The sequence below is a fragment of the Thunnus albacares genome, chromosome 8, assembly GCF_914725855.1.
Source record: "Thunnus albacares chromosome 8, fThuAlb1.1, whole genome shotgun sequence".
Taxonomy (NCBI): domain Eukaryota; kingdom Metazoa; phylum Chordata; class Actinopteri; order Scombriformes; family Scombridae; genus Thunnus; species Thunnus albacares.
Genome location: NC_058113.1, coordinates 24,540,025 through 24,556,031, shown reverse-complemented (window position 1 = coordinate 24,556,031; position 16,007 = coordinate 24,540,025). Strand labels below are relative to the sequence as shown.

Here is a 16,007-nt window from a genome sequence, read left to right as displayed (position 1 = left end):
AAAAACAACTCACTGAATAGCTTCGCCATGCAAGTTATTCACCAGTTAAGTTAAATAAGCCTCACAGCTACTGTCACGACCCATTATGTGGGGAGTAGGCGAGACAGCTAAACACCACTTCCACACAATTTAGATGCAATAAAACACTGACAGCTTTTTTATCCACTTCATTAAGCCAGTAATTTCTTATAAAAATCTCCCGCATTAATCCTGGCGATGGTTTCCCTGCGGTTCCTTAAGCTCTCCTCCAACCTTAGCCGCCTTGCTTTGATGCTTGCTCAAATAGGCGCTAATTTGAGATAAATTATGCATCCGCATGTAGCCTACCCATGCCAAGGAATATAAAGTGTGACACTCTGAAAGATGGTGAATTAAAGCAAAGTGTGATATCTCGACAGGCTAATGGCAGATAGGTTAGGCCTGTCAACCTGATGGTTTGTTGATCTGGAAGTCACTTCACATTCAGAGAAGGCGAGAGGTCATGTTTATGATGTTTTGGAGGTCATTTGGCTTTAGTGCAAGGCTGATCTGTCAGACCTCATGTTGGATATAGAGTCCATGATGATTTTTGAGTAACTTCACTGGGCCTCCAGTGAAGTTACTCAAAAACTATTATATTGTAATCTTTATTGTCCTATTAATGTTGATAAAATCAGATAAACTTTATTGATCCCACACAGCAGCAGATACAACAATATGCACATGGATACATAACTTTAAAAGTCTTTCATAAAAATATATTACTATTTACACTATGAACTTCTACGATATACAAGTGAAGCATGAAAACACTAAAATATCTACTATACTATATACACCAAAATGAATAGTAACTTTAAAGTGTGTTGACAGAAATAGTTATTAAGTCGCAGGAGCCAAAAAAAAAGTTACATACAAAAATTGACCTTGAATGTGAAGTTGCACATGAGGTTATGAGATGTTTGGTGGTGGATAAAGTGACTCTGTGTCTGCAGATATGAATATTAGCAGTTTAAAAAATATTTATTGCACTTGTAGCAGCAAAACTAAAGTGTGTAAAGTGTGTGTCTAATGCACGAGAGCGCTGCAAAACCTTACAGTTATCCGTCTAATCTTCTAACTAATTCTAGATAATATATACCATTTGTTGAAAGCTTTTAATCCTGAACTTATTTTATCATTGTCCTCTAGTGATACAAATTGATAAAAGCGTTCACCAAAAGGAATGTGTCATATTTTGAATCAGTCAGTTCAGTTATAATTAAACCACATCAGCAATCCCCGCTGAAGTTAAAGCGAGTTAAATCTCCAAAGTTAAAATTCTAATCAAGAAATTATCATATCTCTATTATCAATATAAAAGTGCACCTGGATCATCTTATAGTCACTCAATCATACAGTGACTTAATACAATCTCTAGATGGGGCTGTTGTCTGCCGTTTGACTCGTCCCTCGCTCTTCTATTCCAGTGTTTCTGCTTCACAGTGCAGGCAACATGGAGATCAACATCACACACAGACTACTTCCACAGAGAGAGGTAGAAGAGCGTACCAGAGGAAAAGGAGACTGAGGAGAAGTTGAGGAAGCAGTAGAGAGGCAGCTGCGTGATGTACAACTGTAATTTGGCACCGTAGCAGCTGTTGAAATTGCCTTGCTTTATCAACGGCAACGCCGCTTCGCCCCCTGTCCCTAATAAGGAAGCTTAACCAATAATGAAATAAAGCGAGTGGAGCACACTTTTGCCTGTGATGTCACGCTCACTTCCGCACGCCGGTCCGCCCTTCATCTTAGATGTCTTAGTATCATTACAACAATGATATTGCCATTACGTTCTTAATAAAACTCAGTCAGTGGTGTATTATCTCCCATCTTTACATTTTATTAGCCATGCTTATGAGAGACGAGGGTAAAATGACTTGAGTAAGTAAGACATCTCAGATAGGTGACAGATGTAATACAGACTTCATTTGTTATATTGTAAGGCGACGCAGCTCCAGTGAGTGTAATTATGCAGCATAGACAAGGGAAGTTAATATTGAGATGGACTGTTTTGAGATTGTCTGTACTGCGGAGCTCTCAACAGCAGCATACGCCTGACAAGTTAATATCGACAGTTCTGCTTTACTTCTGGTCAACACGAGAAATGATGATGTTTCCGATTGTTCACGAAGGGACAAAATGTGAAGATAACATACTTTGAGTTTTTAGTCTGTTGCTGTGATATTTACAAAATAACTTAAATCTCGCAACGCAAATATCCAGTGAAATTCCTAAAGGTAAAGATATGGATTGTAAAAATTACACAATAGTCTAAATTGGCACTCCAGACATTCAAATTTAGAGTTTGGAGGAACTAAGACAGTCTTAACAGTAGAAACATAAATAATGAGGTATTCTGTGCCAAACCTTTTTTGTGTTTTTGATGGTTTTTGGTGTGTTTCTGTTTCCATCTGGAGTTATTTCAGTGACACATTTCTTTTTTACTACGCTTCTCCTGTAAAAAAATGTTTTTTAATTGGGTTGTACACATTTTTGTTTAAGATTAATTGAAGTCTATTGGGGATTAGTTAACAATTTAACACATTTTTCAAGCAAAACTACAAAACATTCTCTATTTATAACTTCACAATTGTGTAAATTTTTCCGATTTTCTTTGTCTTATGAGATAATGAACTGAATATCTTTGTTTTTTTTTTACTTCACATAGGGCTTTAGGAAACACTGATGGCCATTTTTCACTATGTTATTACATTTATTGGGCCAAATGATTAATTAATTGATTGATTCTCTACAACACAAACTTTAAATATATGAGTTGGAAAATGCTGCAGCAACAGAGTAGTGAATTTAAAGGGACATCTAGGTATCAGAAAAAGATTATTTAGCCTAAGAATCTCCCTACATTTTCCCATATAGGTAAAACCCAACTCTATAATTCAACCAAAACACACCTGTCATTTGATTTTCTCCTTTTTTACCAAGTCAACACCTCTCCAGTTCACCAAAACTACTTGAACACCTTTAATCTGCAGAGATGGGAGGAGCTGGAGGAGGACAGGAGTTGTGTGGGGCGGGGGGGGGGGGGATAACGAAAGTGGGAGCGTCTCCTGTATTTTCTCGGTCAGGCAGCAGAGCGTGGAGCGGAGGGGCCAGCAGGCCAGCAGCCAGCTAATGGGGACCAGCAGTGAGCAGGGGCCGGGGACAGCGCTGACAAAAGGAGCAACGACAGATGCTATTATCTCAGCCTCATGCAGATACAATGGAGCTGGACAACACAGGCCCTGACACTGACAGACATGTGTGTGTGTGTGTGTGTGAGTGTGAGGGCAGTGAGAAGGAGCATGTGTGTACACTGTGAGGTTAATGAAACACGATAGAGAAGAAGTGGATTATCGAGGAGACTACAATTTCTTGGTAACACTTGTCTGAGCTCCACTGCACCCCCATGCATGCATGCCTGTATATGCGCGTATGCAATTCGTGTGTGTATTTGAGTATAGCCTACATGACCCTGTCTTGTTACAGCAAGACAGCTAGATCAGTCACCCATCACTTGCTTAGAATTCAGGGGCGTAGTGAAAAGCACATCACATTTGGTCCCAAATTTCACTGGGTGCTATACTCTTGGTCTTAAAATATGCAGCACTCACTTCACCCAAGGATGTTCTGGTCATTTGGAGAACCAAAAACGTGTCAGGGTGGGGTTTGGGAAGGGGGGGGTATGAGGGGGATATGGCAACGCGTTTAGCAGGATTGGCAAAGGCAGAGAAGGGTTGTTAAGCAGCAGTTTTTGGGAGGGATAAGAAATGTGAGCTTTAGCCAGTGTAGTGCGGTGACATGGGACAGCGTTATTGACTGTGGCGGCGCATGCTGACAGTGGATTGTCAGCCCCTGCAGTCATTTGCCAGACTGAGCGAATGCAGGGATCAGAGTTTTTGGAGCTTAGAGAAGGAGAGAGAAAAGATGAAGAAAGTGAGAAAGAGAGGGATGGCATGAAGAAAAAAAAAACGGAGCGAGAGCAAAGACTGGCAGCCATACAAATGCTTGAATATACACATAACACACACACAGACACACACACTGAGCCCGTGGATGCCCCGCTGAGTGTCTGACACTGATGCTGCCAGACTAATCAGGGTACTCTCTCTCTCTCTCTCTCTCTCTCTCTCTCTCTCTCTCTCTGTCTCTCTCTCTCTCTACACCTCTACCTCTCTCACTTACTCATTAGTATTAGAGGAGAAACCAGACAGTTGTGACGTTGTAATGACGTTGTGTCTTGCCGATGTACCCGTGTTCAATGTGAGAATCTTGAGTTTTGAGTTAAGTGTCAAGTCCTAGTTTTCATGGCGCTTGAAACAGGTCATTGGCCTAATTCACATGGTTCCCCACATGACAGCAGTTGCAATATTGTTATATTTTTTCCTAGTGGTGGTATGAATTTTGCCTGCTTTATTAGATCAAGACTAATACATATTTATTTGTAGGGTACATTTGCAAAGCCACAGTTTTTCTTTCATGCCATCCCTGTCTTTCTTTCTTTCTTTCTTTCTTTCTTTCTTTCTTTCTTCGTCTTAACTTTAAAAATGACAACAAAAGCATAAAAACAATGTCTTAGCTAGTAATGACTTATGTAAAGTGTAAATCAGTTGTTAGGAAACATCCAACCAGCTAGTGCAACCAGCTCCAGGGGGGACATATCATCATAACAGCTCATCAGTGCTGAATTACAGTGACAGATACAAATGTGTGATAAGTTAATGGAAAACAGCATCAAGTGTCTTAAGGTATTTGCCCACCACAAGCTCCTTGTCATGGACTCCACTAGTCTCTGTAACGTTACCGGAGGAATCAACACCAAAAACATTTGGTGTTTTGATGATGGTCTACATGTCAAATGGAGTTGAGATCTGATGACTGGCCATGTTTCATAATTTTTTTCTCATTAAACTAGTTTTGTCCTTTAATTTGTCACTTGTCTATACCATATGTCCCTGTCAGAGGCTGAAATCTGAAGTCTTGTACTTCTTTTGGTCAAAGAATATTTAAGTCCCACTCCGCTCCAAAATATATTTTTCTTCTTGTTCCTAAAGTTGGATGTTTGAATATCACTGTTCAGAATGATGTATGTGCAGAGTTTGACACTGAAAGGCTGTTAACACATTCATCTGTGGAAAGTGCTCCGGAGCAGGTTAACTTCAGCGGATTGGATCACAACCTGTCAACACCTCGACTACTGACCAATCAGATCACTGGGAAAAAAAAGAGTAATTTTTCCTACAGGATCCCGACATGGACAAAAGTCCCAAGTTTACAATAAAGTGACAAGTAAAAAAGAGTGATATATAGTTTTTATAGGTCAGTAGAAACATTTTATTGTTCCAGGTTTTGTTTCTGTTTCCACTCTGGTTTTAAAACAGAGCTTCTAACAAACAGAGAGATCATTTATGACACTAAACATATAATGATGATTTTAGCTGCATTTTAATTGTGCAAAGTTTATTTTATCCCCGGAGTGATAGCTGACAGTGTCAGTGACTTTACACTCTGATTCCATCACTGTAGCTCAAAATAATATGAGACAACTGTGTGATGATAACTGGAAATAAACACGAAAGCTTGTCTTTTATTATGAAAAATAATCCACACACTGTTAATTGGCTCCCATGATAATAAATGCAACATTTTGGTCAGATAGACCTCATCAGTCATTAACTACTTTTCCTCTCTTTGCTTCGGTAGCAGAAACAGTCTGGCATTACTTTAAGTTTTTTATGTGACATATTCAGAATGGTTTCTTCATCATCCAACTAAATAGCAAAAAATACTCACTCTGTACTTAATTCATATATAATAATTCCTACATGTATTTTAAGCCTTAGCCTACTTTTAATGTGTGGAAATTATTTCTAGTGTTTCTACATCTTCTTATTCTGTTGTATGATAACAAGCTCGTTTACATTTCACTTAATTGAATATGACTTTTTGCTGTCCCTAAAACAGAAGTTTTCTGCAGGTATTTGGTATCACTGTTTCATCTCATATCATATGAAGTACTTCATGCATGGTTGTGATGATGTTAATAATTAACAACCCTGTCTCTTTCACATGAACAAGCTTGTAGCTGGATAGGAAAACCCAGAGATGACTGATCCAGTTGATAACCAGTTTTGTAGTGCTGGTTATCTGGATGGCCAATGTTAGGCTCAGTGAAGCCAGCTAAAGAAAAGTTATCCTGGGTATGTTGAACTTGTTTTGTAGTACAGGCCCTTGGTCCCGTATGCAACTTACACAAGTGTGATGTGAACACTTGAAGCCTCCAGTGCACATACACTGAGAACGGACACTTCAGCAGTTGCCAGTTTAAGGATTTTAACATGGTAATTGTACTTTTTTGTGGGGAAAAACCATGTCAGACACACGTTATTGTTCCAAGCAGAGCATTTCTTATATGTCTTAATACATGTCTGGAGGGGCTCTTTAATGATTCTTCACATTTTTCAGGAGAGGCTTTAAGTAGAACAGGGGTTAACAACTGAGTCAATAACACTGGAAAGGACCCTGGATAGTTCTTCAAAATAAAATCTAAGAAAGAAGCTGCTCTTGCATCTTTAACCGGTTTATGATATTTCAACAATAAGTCCCTTACAACACTGCAGGACACGCAGAGTTTATCAGTCTTTCCATTAATGTTTGGATTTTTTTATGTTTTCTCTTTACAGCCAGGCATGTCCTTTAGCCAGTTTTATTTTCCTTGATTTGTTATTCCTAAAGGGAGAAACAGCAGCACAAAGAATACTGAAGTAGCTGCTATTAAAACAATAAACAGGCTCCTTTGGTGTTTAACAGCACCAGGCAGTAGACTATTGTTATAATAGCTGTCAAAAAGGCCTCAGAGAATGTTTGGGTAGAAGTGGAGTTACAGTATGTATAGAGACTTGGGGGACTGTAATGCAACAGAACATTAGAAATAATGACACTGTGGTCACCTTGAACTGTGCCACCTTGATTGGAGTGATTCCAGATGAAAATGAAAGGTTTGTGTGTCAAATGTCATACTATATAAAACATGAACACACTAAATGAAACTGATACAATAACATGTAAGACCACTGCATGGGCAACGGACATGGATACTAAAATTAAAGGTTTCCCATTATGAACATCAGGGAATCAGTGGACCTTTTGAGGTGGCAGATGATGACAGTAGGCAGATGTTGCAGACTTTATAGATGCCAATCATCAGTGAGGAAGTGGCTGAGAAAGCCAGAATGAAAGGTCAGAGGATTGTGTTTCTCTTTGGATTATATGTGTACACTCATGACTGGATGCTTGCTTGTTTCCTTAGAAAAAAAATTGGAAACCTAGATGTAATTACTTTCTGTCTTGCCTCCCTTCCTTCTTTCCTTCCTTCCTTGCTTCCCTCCTTCCTCTCCTACCTCTCAATCTGGCAGTCATGCTAATGACCCTGCCGTCTGCCCCGGCAGTTTCTCATAACACAACTTATCAGCACCGAACAGGAGTATAGGTATTTTAAAACTCTGCTGCAACCTTGCTCTCTCTCTCTCTCTTGCACATACACACACACACACACACACACACACCTGCTCACATACACTCTGTTACTATGCAGTAGACTTGCTGGGGAACCTGTGCTGAGGTCCAGATTGAAAATGTGATGTGTGCTAATGCATTCAGAACAGAGGTGAGGCTGGTCCTTTCCTTTTCTGTAAGCCAACAGTGAGAACACCAGCCCCAATACGGTAAGCTAGAAAGGCGAGCACATTACAGTGGCTGAGTAATGAGAACCATGGAGCTTCAAGTCATTCCCCCCCACACATACATAGAGACTGGTCTGTGGGAGTGTGTGAAGCAGTGTAAGACTCCAGCAGAGTACAACCAGCGCTATGCTCTCCTGATGGTGATGCTGTGTGAAGTGCAGAGCTGTTCGACACAGACTCCAGCTGCTGCTGCCCCGTATTCAAATGGCACCACAAGACACCAGCACGCCGTCTCTTGGTTCTTATTAGACTCAGCCTCTCACTCTTTTTGTCTCTGTCTTTTTTCTTTTTTTTTTTCCAAAAGTCTCTTGACTCATCTACACCCGCTGCATCCCACTTTTACTTTTACTTCCCTCCTCACTTTACTTCTCTGCTTCTCATGTGTGCTGTGCTCTTGTGAGTGCTTGGCATCAAATTGTGGCACATCACAAGAGGAATAAAAGAAGACGCATGTGGAGAGATGTTTATAAGTATTCTTAATGTATTTGCTGACTGCCTTCAAAGGGACATCTGAGAATTTTAGTGTTTTATTTATGTGAACTGTTTTTTTTAAATTTTTTATTTAACAGTGATGTGACTTCTACTTGAAAGAATCTGAACGGGATCAGTCAGGCTGTGTGCATATTCTCAAAAATGTACAATATGTCTATGTCAGAGTATTTCTATGAGCGTATATGCATGCCAGTGAGTGGGTGCTGTGACAGGCAAGATTTTAAAAAACGTGTAAGAGAGAGGTGAGAGGAGATCGACTGCATCCTGCAGCTGTGTGTAACTGAGTGTGTGTGTGTGTGTGTGTGTGTGCTCAGTGGTTGTGGATGCAGGGCCAGAAATGTGTAGGATGGATGGAAAAAGATGAAAAGTGGATAGAAAGATGCTGATGCAGAATGGAACCTATGATTAAAAAGGCCAAGCAGTGAGAGTAGAATCTGAGGGAATTATATTATGTCAGAGGATTTTAGTTTTTTTTAATTTTTATTGCATTTAACACAGGATGCACTGGCACATCTTGGACAGAGATACAAAAGTATACATCTCTAACTATGTACTCTCAGTATCCACTTTATGAGGTGCACCTTTGGGTCCACAAAAACTACAAACAATGAGTCAGCTTTATATAAAGCATGCGCATGATACAGGACTGAGGGGTGCAGCTGCTGTTTGTCTAAAGGTCAGAAGGAACAAGACACATTATTTAGATGTTATGTAAATGTGGATGTAAAGGTATATTGTGTGGTCACACACATTTGAGTAAAAAAGGTTATCCACTCTTCTTCACAGTTGTTGGACACAGCAAACAAAGAACACAACAGTAAAAAATAAATGAAAGATTTCCACAACTCTGTAGGGCTCCAAATAAATCATTTTTGGTTGTTTTTATAAATACACATATACACAGTGTTTCCATCACTTCATTAAATTCACAATTTTTGATTTGATCAGCCTCCTTATATCAACTACCAGGGGAGAGGAGATTTGCAGGTGGTGTAAATCAGGCTGTTAATTATCTGAACCAATTTTTAATTCTTAAACTGTGAGATGTGATGTATCAATAAAGGTTTTTGTGAAAAAAGATTAGTAAAGCATCATTAGATCAATAGAAAACATCTCATATGGCAATAAAAAGAAATAGGACTTCAAATGTGGAGAGTGAAAGGACAAACTGAAAAAATAGGCTACGTATTAGAAAGGGATGATTGATTGTGTTGTTTAAAAGTCGTTTTTATATTATACATGTATCAAAATGACATGGTGTTCAACTTTTACTAGCTGGCACACTAGCAGATACTCATTAAACTTGGATTATGGACAGAAAACCCAGGAAAACGTTTGAGCTTTGAGGAAAGACTGATGAAGAAACTCTCTAAGAAAACCCAAATGGCCAGCAGAGGCCACACGAAATTAAGCGCCATCTTGGATGAGTATTGACGGACTTTTCCAGCCCTTCACCTGCCTGTGAGACTTTACTATTGCTACTTTACACACGCCTTACACCGCCTCATCGACGTGAATTGTCCAGAAATTCACGTTTCCTTCGGTGAGTTCGTATTTTCAACAGTTATCCGAGTACAGGTGGTTGTTTTTGTTGTGCTAATTACGGCGCTAATTAGATGAATAATTAATTGTAGGTGTGTATAAAGTAGGCTAGTTAATCCAGAGCTATCTTAAACACAGCTACCTTACAGTTACCAAGGTAACGGCCCTTTTACTTCATTACACAGGTGGGCCAAGAAGACGATAATAGGACATAAATAAAGAAGTGTTAGGATGCGTTTATGGTAAGTATCCCTCCCCAAGGGGTCACACTTTTCCTGTTTTCGTTCTGTTGTGTGGTTTATTTATCAATTTTTGCTCATTGCATATAACTGTACACTCAGGAGCACTTTACTAAGAACACCTGTGTAATCTAATGCAATCCAGCTATAAATTCTATTTTCACAAAGCTTATACATTTTCAGTTTTTGATGACATTGTTTACACTGACATTGCTTCACATACATTAACAAATATAGTCCAGTACACTACCACCACCCACTATGATCTCAATAGTAAACATAAAATAGAATTATCACCTTTCTGACAATGTCAACAAAAACTGAAAATAAACCTTGTAAAACTAGAATTTATGGCAGAACTGTTGTACTGGATTGCATTAGATTGCACAGGTGTTCTTAATAAAGTGCTCTGTGAGTGTATATGACTTTTGAGTTTGCCAATACTGAATACTAAATTCCATTTAGCTGCTGTATTGGGAATGCTGGCTCTTCATTGTCACACCGTCATGGCTCACTGGCACACCTGAACAGAAAGGAGCTGTTATTAATACACACCTGTGCTTTTCGTCTATGAAAAGTCAAAATGTCTGTTGTTGAAAAAGCCCTACTGTGAGTGCTAACCCGGTGCTTATCCTTGCATTAAACTGAACACAGGTCTGCTTTTATGGATATATTGTCATGGATTACTGCTGTGCTAGAATTCCTTATTTCTAAAGATTTGTGATACTAGATCCACCGGCCAGCTTGGGCCTTTCTTTTCTCCAAGTGTGTCTCCAAGTCTGCATAGGTTTCCTACAGGTAGTCTGGTTTCCTTTCATGGTCCAAAGACTGAATAAATACATACATAGACAGTTGCAACGTACACCAGATGCTCCCGTGCTCATTTCAATCATTGCAAATTTGTCTTTAACTGTGTTTGAACAGTATATTAAATGTGACACTAGAAATAGAACAATTCTCGACAAATGCTATGGAAATATTCAGAACACATATAGAACACATATCCTGTCCAATTCTGATCACAACACTGTTTAGCTCATCCCATCCACCGTTCAGTCTTTAAGAGGAGCAAACCTCTTGTTAAAACTCTTAAAGTCTGGTCCACTGACAATATTGTAAGTTTCTCCTATAATTGTACAGACCTGGTGGGCCACCAGGCCAACGAGAGGCCCCACCAGGCCAAAAAAATCTTTTCTTTAATGCCAAATATCATTTCATTTGGAAATCAATAATCATTTGCATTTGGGAGCCTCTGTGCGGCACTGTTCTGAAATGTGAGTCAACCTCTGTGTCTGTGCTGGAAAAAAATTCTAGTGGAAACACTGACTTGGCCACAGACTGGGACATATTCAATGAGTCTGATTTGAGCAAATCCACAGAAGTCATCACAACTTATTTTAACTTCTGTTTGGATGCCGTGATACCTCAAAAGAAAATAAAACAGTGTCCCAACAAGTCCTACATTACTTAGAAAGGCTTTTAGTAAATAAGGACCAAGTGCAACTAAGATCAACACAGAGGGAGCTGAACCAGAAACTCAACACAGCTATAAGACAGGGAATCCATTGAAAAGGACCTCTGTGCAAATAATGCGAAGAAATTGTGGGCCACTACGAAATCTATTATAAATATGACTCCCATTAGGAAACCGCTGCACACAACAGATGACAATAATATGGCAAATGATTTGAATAACTTCTACATTACGTTTGATTCACATGATTTCTCTTTAGAACTTGACAGCGTCATTAACATGATAACAATTGATGATTGTGTTCCAAAGGATAGACATTAGTGTCAGAGAAGTCACAAGACTATTTAAAAGAACAAACACCAATAAGGCATCATGTGCAGAGGAACTTACACCAACCTGGGTCTCCGTCTTTCAAAGGTCTGTTGATTCACATACAGTTCCATCAATCAATCATTACTCCTCTTCCAAAAAAGCCTGTACCTCCAGGAAAATGATGACTATAGACCAGTAGCCCTGACCTCTATTGTAATGAAATGTCTAGAAAAGATAATGCTGAAGTCACACATAAATGGACAGTTAGATTTTTATCAGTTTGCCTATAAAGATAGTCGTGGTACTGATGATGCAATACTAACCATAATACACAGCTCAGACAAATGTCTTATATATCATCAGGTCAGTGTCCATTTTTTTCCTTACTGGCCCATTTGGCCAGTAGATCAGAGTTTTACTGGCCCCTTCTATATTTTCACTGGCCCAGCCGCCAAAATTTAAATCACTCTTTTTTTTTCCCATAATTTTGGTGATTTATTCATTGTATACATAATATGTACAACAGTGAATTTGCCTTTTAGATTTGATTGTTTTCCTTTAGTTATGGATATGTAACATTGATATAATACAAAAATATGCAAAATATAAAATTAGGCACATATTGGATCAGTAAATTAATGGTGTATAAATGTAGGTTTCTCCATATTTTGTGTAGAGTGTGGAATACATAGGGAGAAGAGAGCAGAATTTATAATGTTTCAGTGAGTATGGATGACCTTGATGATAAACTCTTGTGACAAGAACTGAGACAATGCCGAGAGATCTGCAGAAATGTACTTGTTAAGATAGTACAGCAAAGAACATAATGGTATTTGTTTGTGTGTGCGTGTTCACTCCGAGCTCCTTCTGTCTGCTTCCGCGAGCCACCTGTCCACTACAGACATGGAGTTGAATCGTAATGAATGAATGAAAAGGAGAAATGCAGAGGAGGGAAATGAAACGGAAACTAAGGGCGTCTGTCTCCACAGTAAATCATCTGTTGAGTCTTTGATGGTTATTTATTTGTGCTTCAGAACGTAACTGCCGTAAAACAATCAGAAAATAACGTTTTATTCCTCTCATTCATTGCTTTGTTGTCGCTACTGCTGGCTCGCTCTCCTCGCTCAGTCACTGCTGCTCTCTCACTCCCTCTTGCTTGCCTGCGCTTCCAGCTCGCTCACACAGTCTTTTTTTTAAAACGAGTCACAGTAAAAGTCTAACTTTTAACGTTATCAAATGAAGAGAAATGTCCTCCCCTCACCCTAAACTGTATACCCATGATTCTGATTGGCATGGATCAGCCAGTAACTGCCAATCAACTTGCCCTGCATAAACTTTTACTGGCCTCGGGCCATCAGGCCATCGGTTATGTCAGACCCTGTCAGGTGGTATCACTCATTTTTGACCAACAGGACCCAGCAGGTCTGAGTGAACCAGACATTATCTGAGTCTAAAGTCATTAACACAGGCGTTCATCAAGGACGTGTGAGTTCTCCCATTCTGTTTACATTATATCTATATAAATTATTGTACAAGCAGTCATCCCAGCACTTTTTTTTGTCAAGTTTCCTGATGACACTGCCATCTTGGGACTTATGCATACAGACACTGATATTTCTGGCTTTAGTTTGGAGGTTAAAAAGTTTGTACAATGCTGTGATAACCATCAGCTCATTGTAAACACTAAGAAAACAGAAGAAATGATTTTTGATCCTGGACATCAGGGTGATCACTCTCCACCACTGGTCCATAACGCTTGTATTACCCAGGGTCATTCTTACAAATACTCGGGTCTACATATTGACTGTAGTGTCCATGTGAATTCTGTATGCACTAGGATCCAACAGCGACTCTATGCAGACTCAGGGTATTTGGGGTTGGACAGAGGGTACTGATGTTATTTTATCATGCTGTGATGGAGAGTTTATTACGTTACAGAATCTCAGCTTGGTTTGGTAATATATCAGTTAAGTTAAAATCACAAATAAAAACAGACTGGTCCACACAGCAGTGAAATTGATGGGGGCGAAGTAGCATCCCTCCCTTCAAATGCTCTTTGAGAAGACTAAACAGGCTAGGGAAATGATTGCTGACCCTTCCCAATACGAACTGCTCCCATCATGTAGACGCTACAGGGTTCCAGTTAAATACAGGAAAAGATGCCTGAATAAGTATAAAAACTTTCATCCCTCTATCAGTAAATCTCATAAACTCAGGACATAAGGAGGGTGTGAAATGAAGTGCTGTGTTGCACATATTTGAAGGTACTATATATCTGCACTTGTCTGTGCTATACACTTTGTGTCTGTTACTGCAGTATAATTGTATGTATTTTTTATGTGGCAGCCTTTATGTCCAAGACAAATTTCCCTTGGGACAAATAAAGTGATCTTGATCGTCTTAAATGGAGACTCTCTAATTTGTCCATAGGTGATGTGTTTGTCTGTATATGTCAGATAGACTGGTGATCTGTCCAGTGTGTGTCCTCCAGCTCCCTGCTCTCCTGCACAGGATAAGTGGGTATACATAATGGATGGATATCATTTATTATGTCAGAATTACAAACTGGTAAAGAGTGGACCTGCTTCTGCTTTTGTTTGTTGTGTGTTTCCTGGTGTTTAGATGGACTAACATAACTGTGGATCCTGTAGGCTGAAAGTAATCTGATAATCCTGTTGCTTGGCATAGTCTGTGATATTATATTTTCACTGCATTCACTGCATGGATGTTGGTGTGTTTAGTGATAGTCATAATGAGCTGTCCAAGTGATTTTGTAATGACAAAAATGCTGAAGGAAAGGACTGCTGTCACTTGCTGTGTCTAATATATTGCTAAAGTAGACTGTTTTAATGAAGCCGCTTACTGTCACTTCCTAATACGAACAGGAAATTTTGAAATGTCTGTTATTTATAGGGGAAGAATTAAGACAGAAAACATTTACTAACTCTGTGCTTGGTTCCATTTTAACCAATCAAGTATCTTAAACTCAGACTTTGGTCAAACTGAATACAGTAGCACTTAATTGGTCACCAGAGTAGACAATTGTATTTAGCGCACCAAAACATAAGAGCAGGATAAGAACATGTAACATAAAAGTATATAAAGTACACTACAGTACACTGGTGAAAATACAATGTAATGATTAAAACAGAGGATTGAACACATAAACATAAAATGATAGATTAAAATGCTGATTGGAATAAAAGACTTAAAAATAGTATTTGCTGGCAATGGCAGCTTTTCTAGCCTAAGTCCACGGCTCAGGTGATGAAACCTGATGTCAAGAGAAATGTTAAAAGACTCTTAATTAGGGTTTTATAAACAATTTCTAAGACTGACTGACTCACTTGAAAACTGCCAACTCTCCAATAGTTGTAGTTTAATAGAAGCTCAATTGATGGTCCAGAATTGTACCAAGATATATAACATTTTGGCCAGCAAATACAACAAGCCCTGTTATGAAATCCTGTCTGGAACATATAATAATTTAATTTAGTCTCATCATTAAGTGGAGTAAAATAATATTCCCCAAAGTATAAAACAGTCAGTAGAGTACTGACTGTCCACCTCTGGTTCAGTGCTATATTCAATGTATAAGACAGGCAGCTCATCCACACACAGAGATCCAGGGCCACCAGTACCTGCTAATGGGGCAGCTCCCCGGACCTGCAGTTTCTCATCACATAACCTATCTGCACAACACAGGGACTACGTGTATTTTAGTCTCCGCTGCAGCCTTCCTCACTCTCTCTCCCTTGCTGTCTTACTCTCTCCCCTTCCCTGTGTCTGTCTTACTATCTTTTCTCAGGCTCACATGTGTGTGGATGTTCGAGCGCAAGCGAGTGCACCTTAACTCACACATATACACAAACATGCACGCACACGCACACACACACACACACACATAAGCACACACACACACACACACACACACACAGCGGGAGTGGGGCCTGCAGCTCCTGGGTGTTTTGCGGGTTGGATTCACACCGATGCTTTCTCTGACTGCACTATTGTTATTTAAATGTGGGAGGGCGATCAGCAGCAAGCATTAATGGCATCCTCAGCAGTGTGGATGCAGCACACACACACAAAAGCATACACACATAGACATCCACACATGCACATGCAGACACACACTTTCACGCAAGCCTTGTGGATGCACCTTGAGGGCCATATGAATAACAAATACCT

The 16,007-nt window shown here is 39.4% G+C and overlaps 1 long non-coding RNA gene across 6 annotated transcripts in view; it reads left to right on the top strand.

Annotated features, from left to right (window-relative positions):
* The first annotated feature begins 9,331 nt into the window (after positions 1-9,331).
* LOC122987845 overlaps positions 9,332-16,007 on the top strand; it is a 97,938-nt gene continuing 91,262 nt past the window's right edge. For 2 of the 6 annotated variants that reach the window (XR_006404634.1, XR_006404630.1), the window contains exons 1-2: positions 9,340-9,792; positions 9,977-10,033. This is a non-coding gene — a long non-coding RNA (uncharacterized LOC122987845). Of the gene's footprint in view, positions 9,793-9,976; positions 10,034-16,007 lie in introns of all 6 variants that reach the window. The other 4 variants (XR_006404632.1, XR_006404633.1, XR_006404631.1 and 1 more) reach the window with 4 other exon arrangements.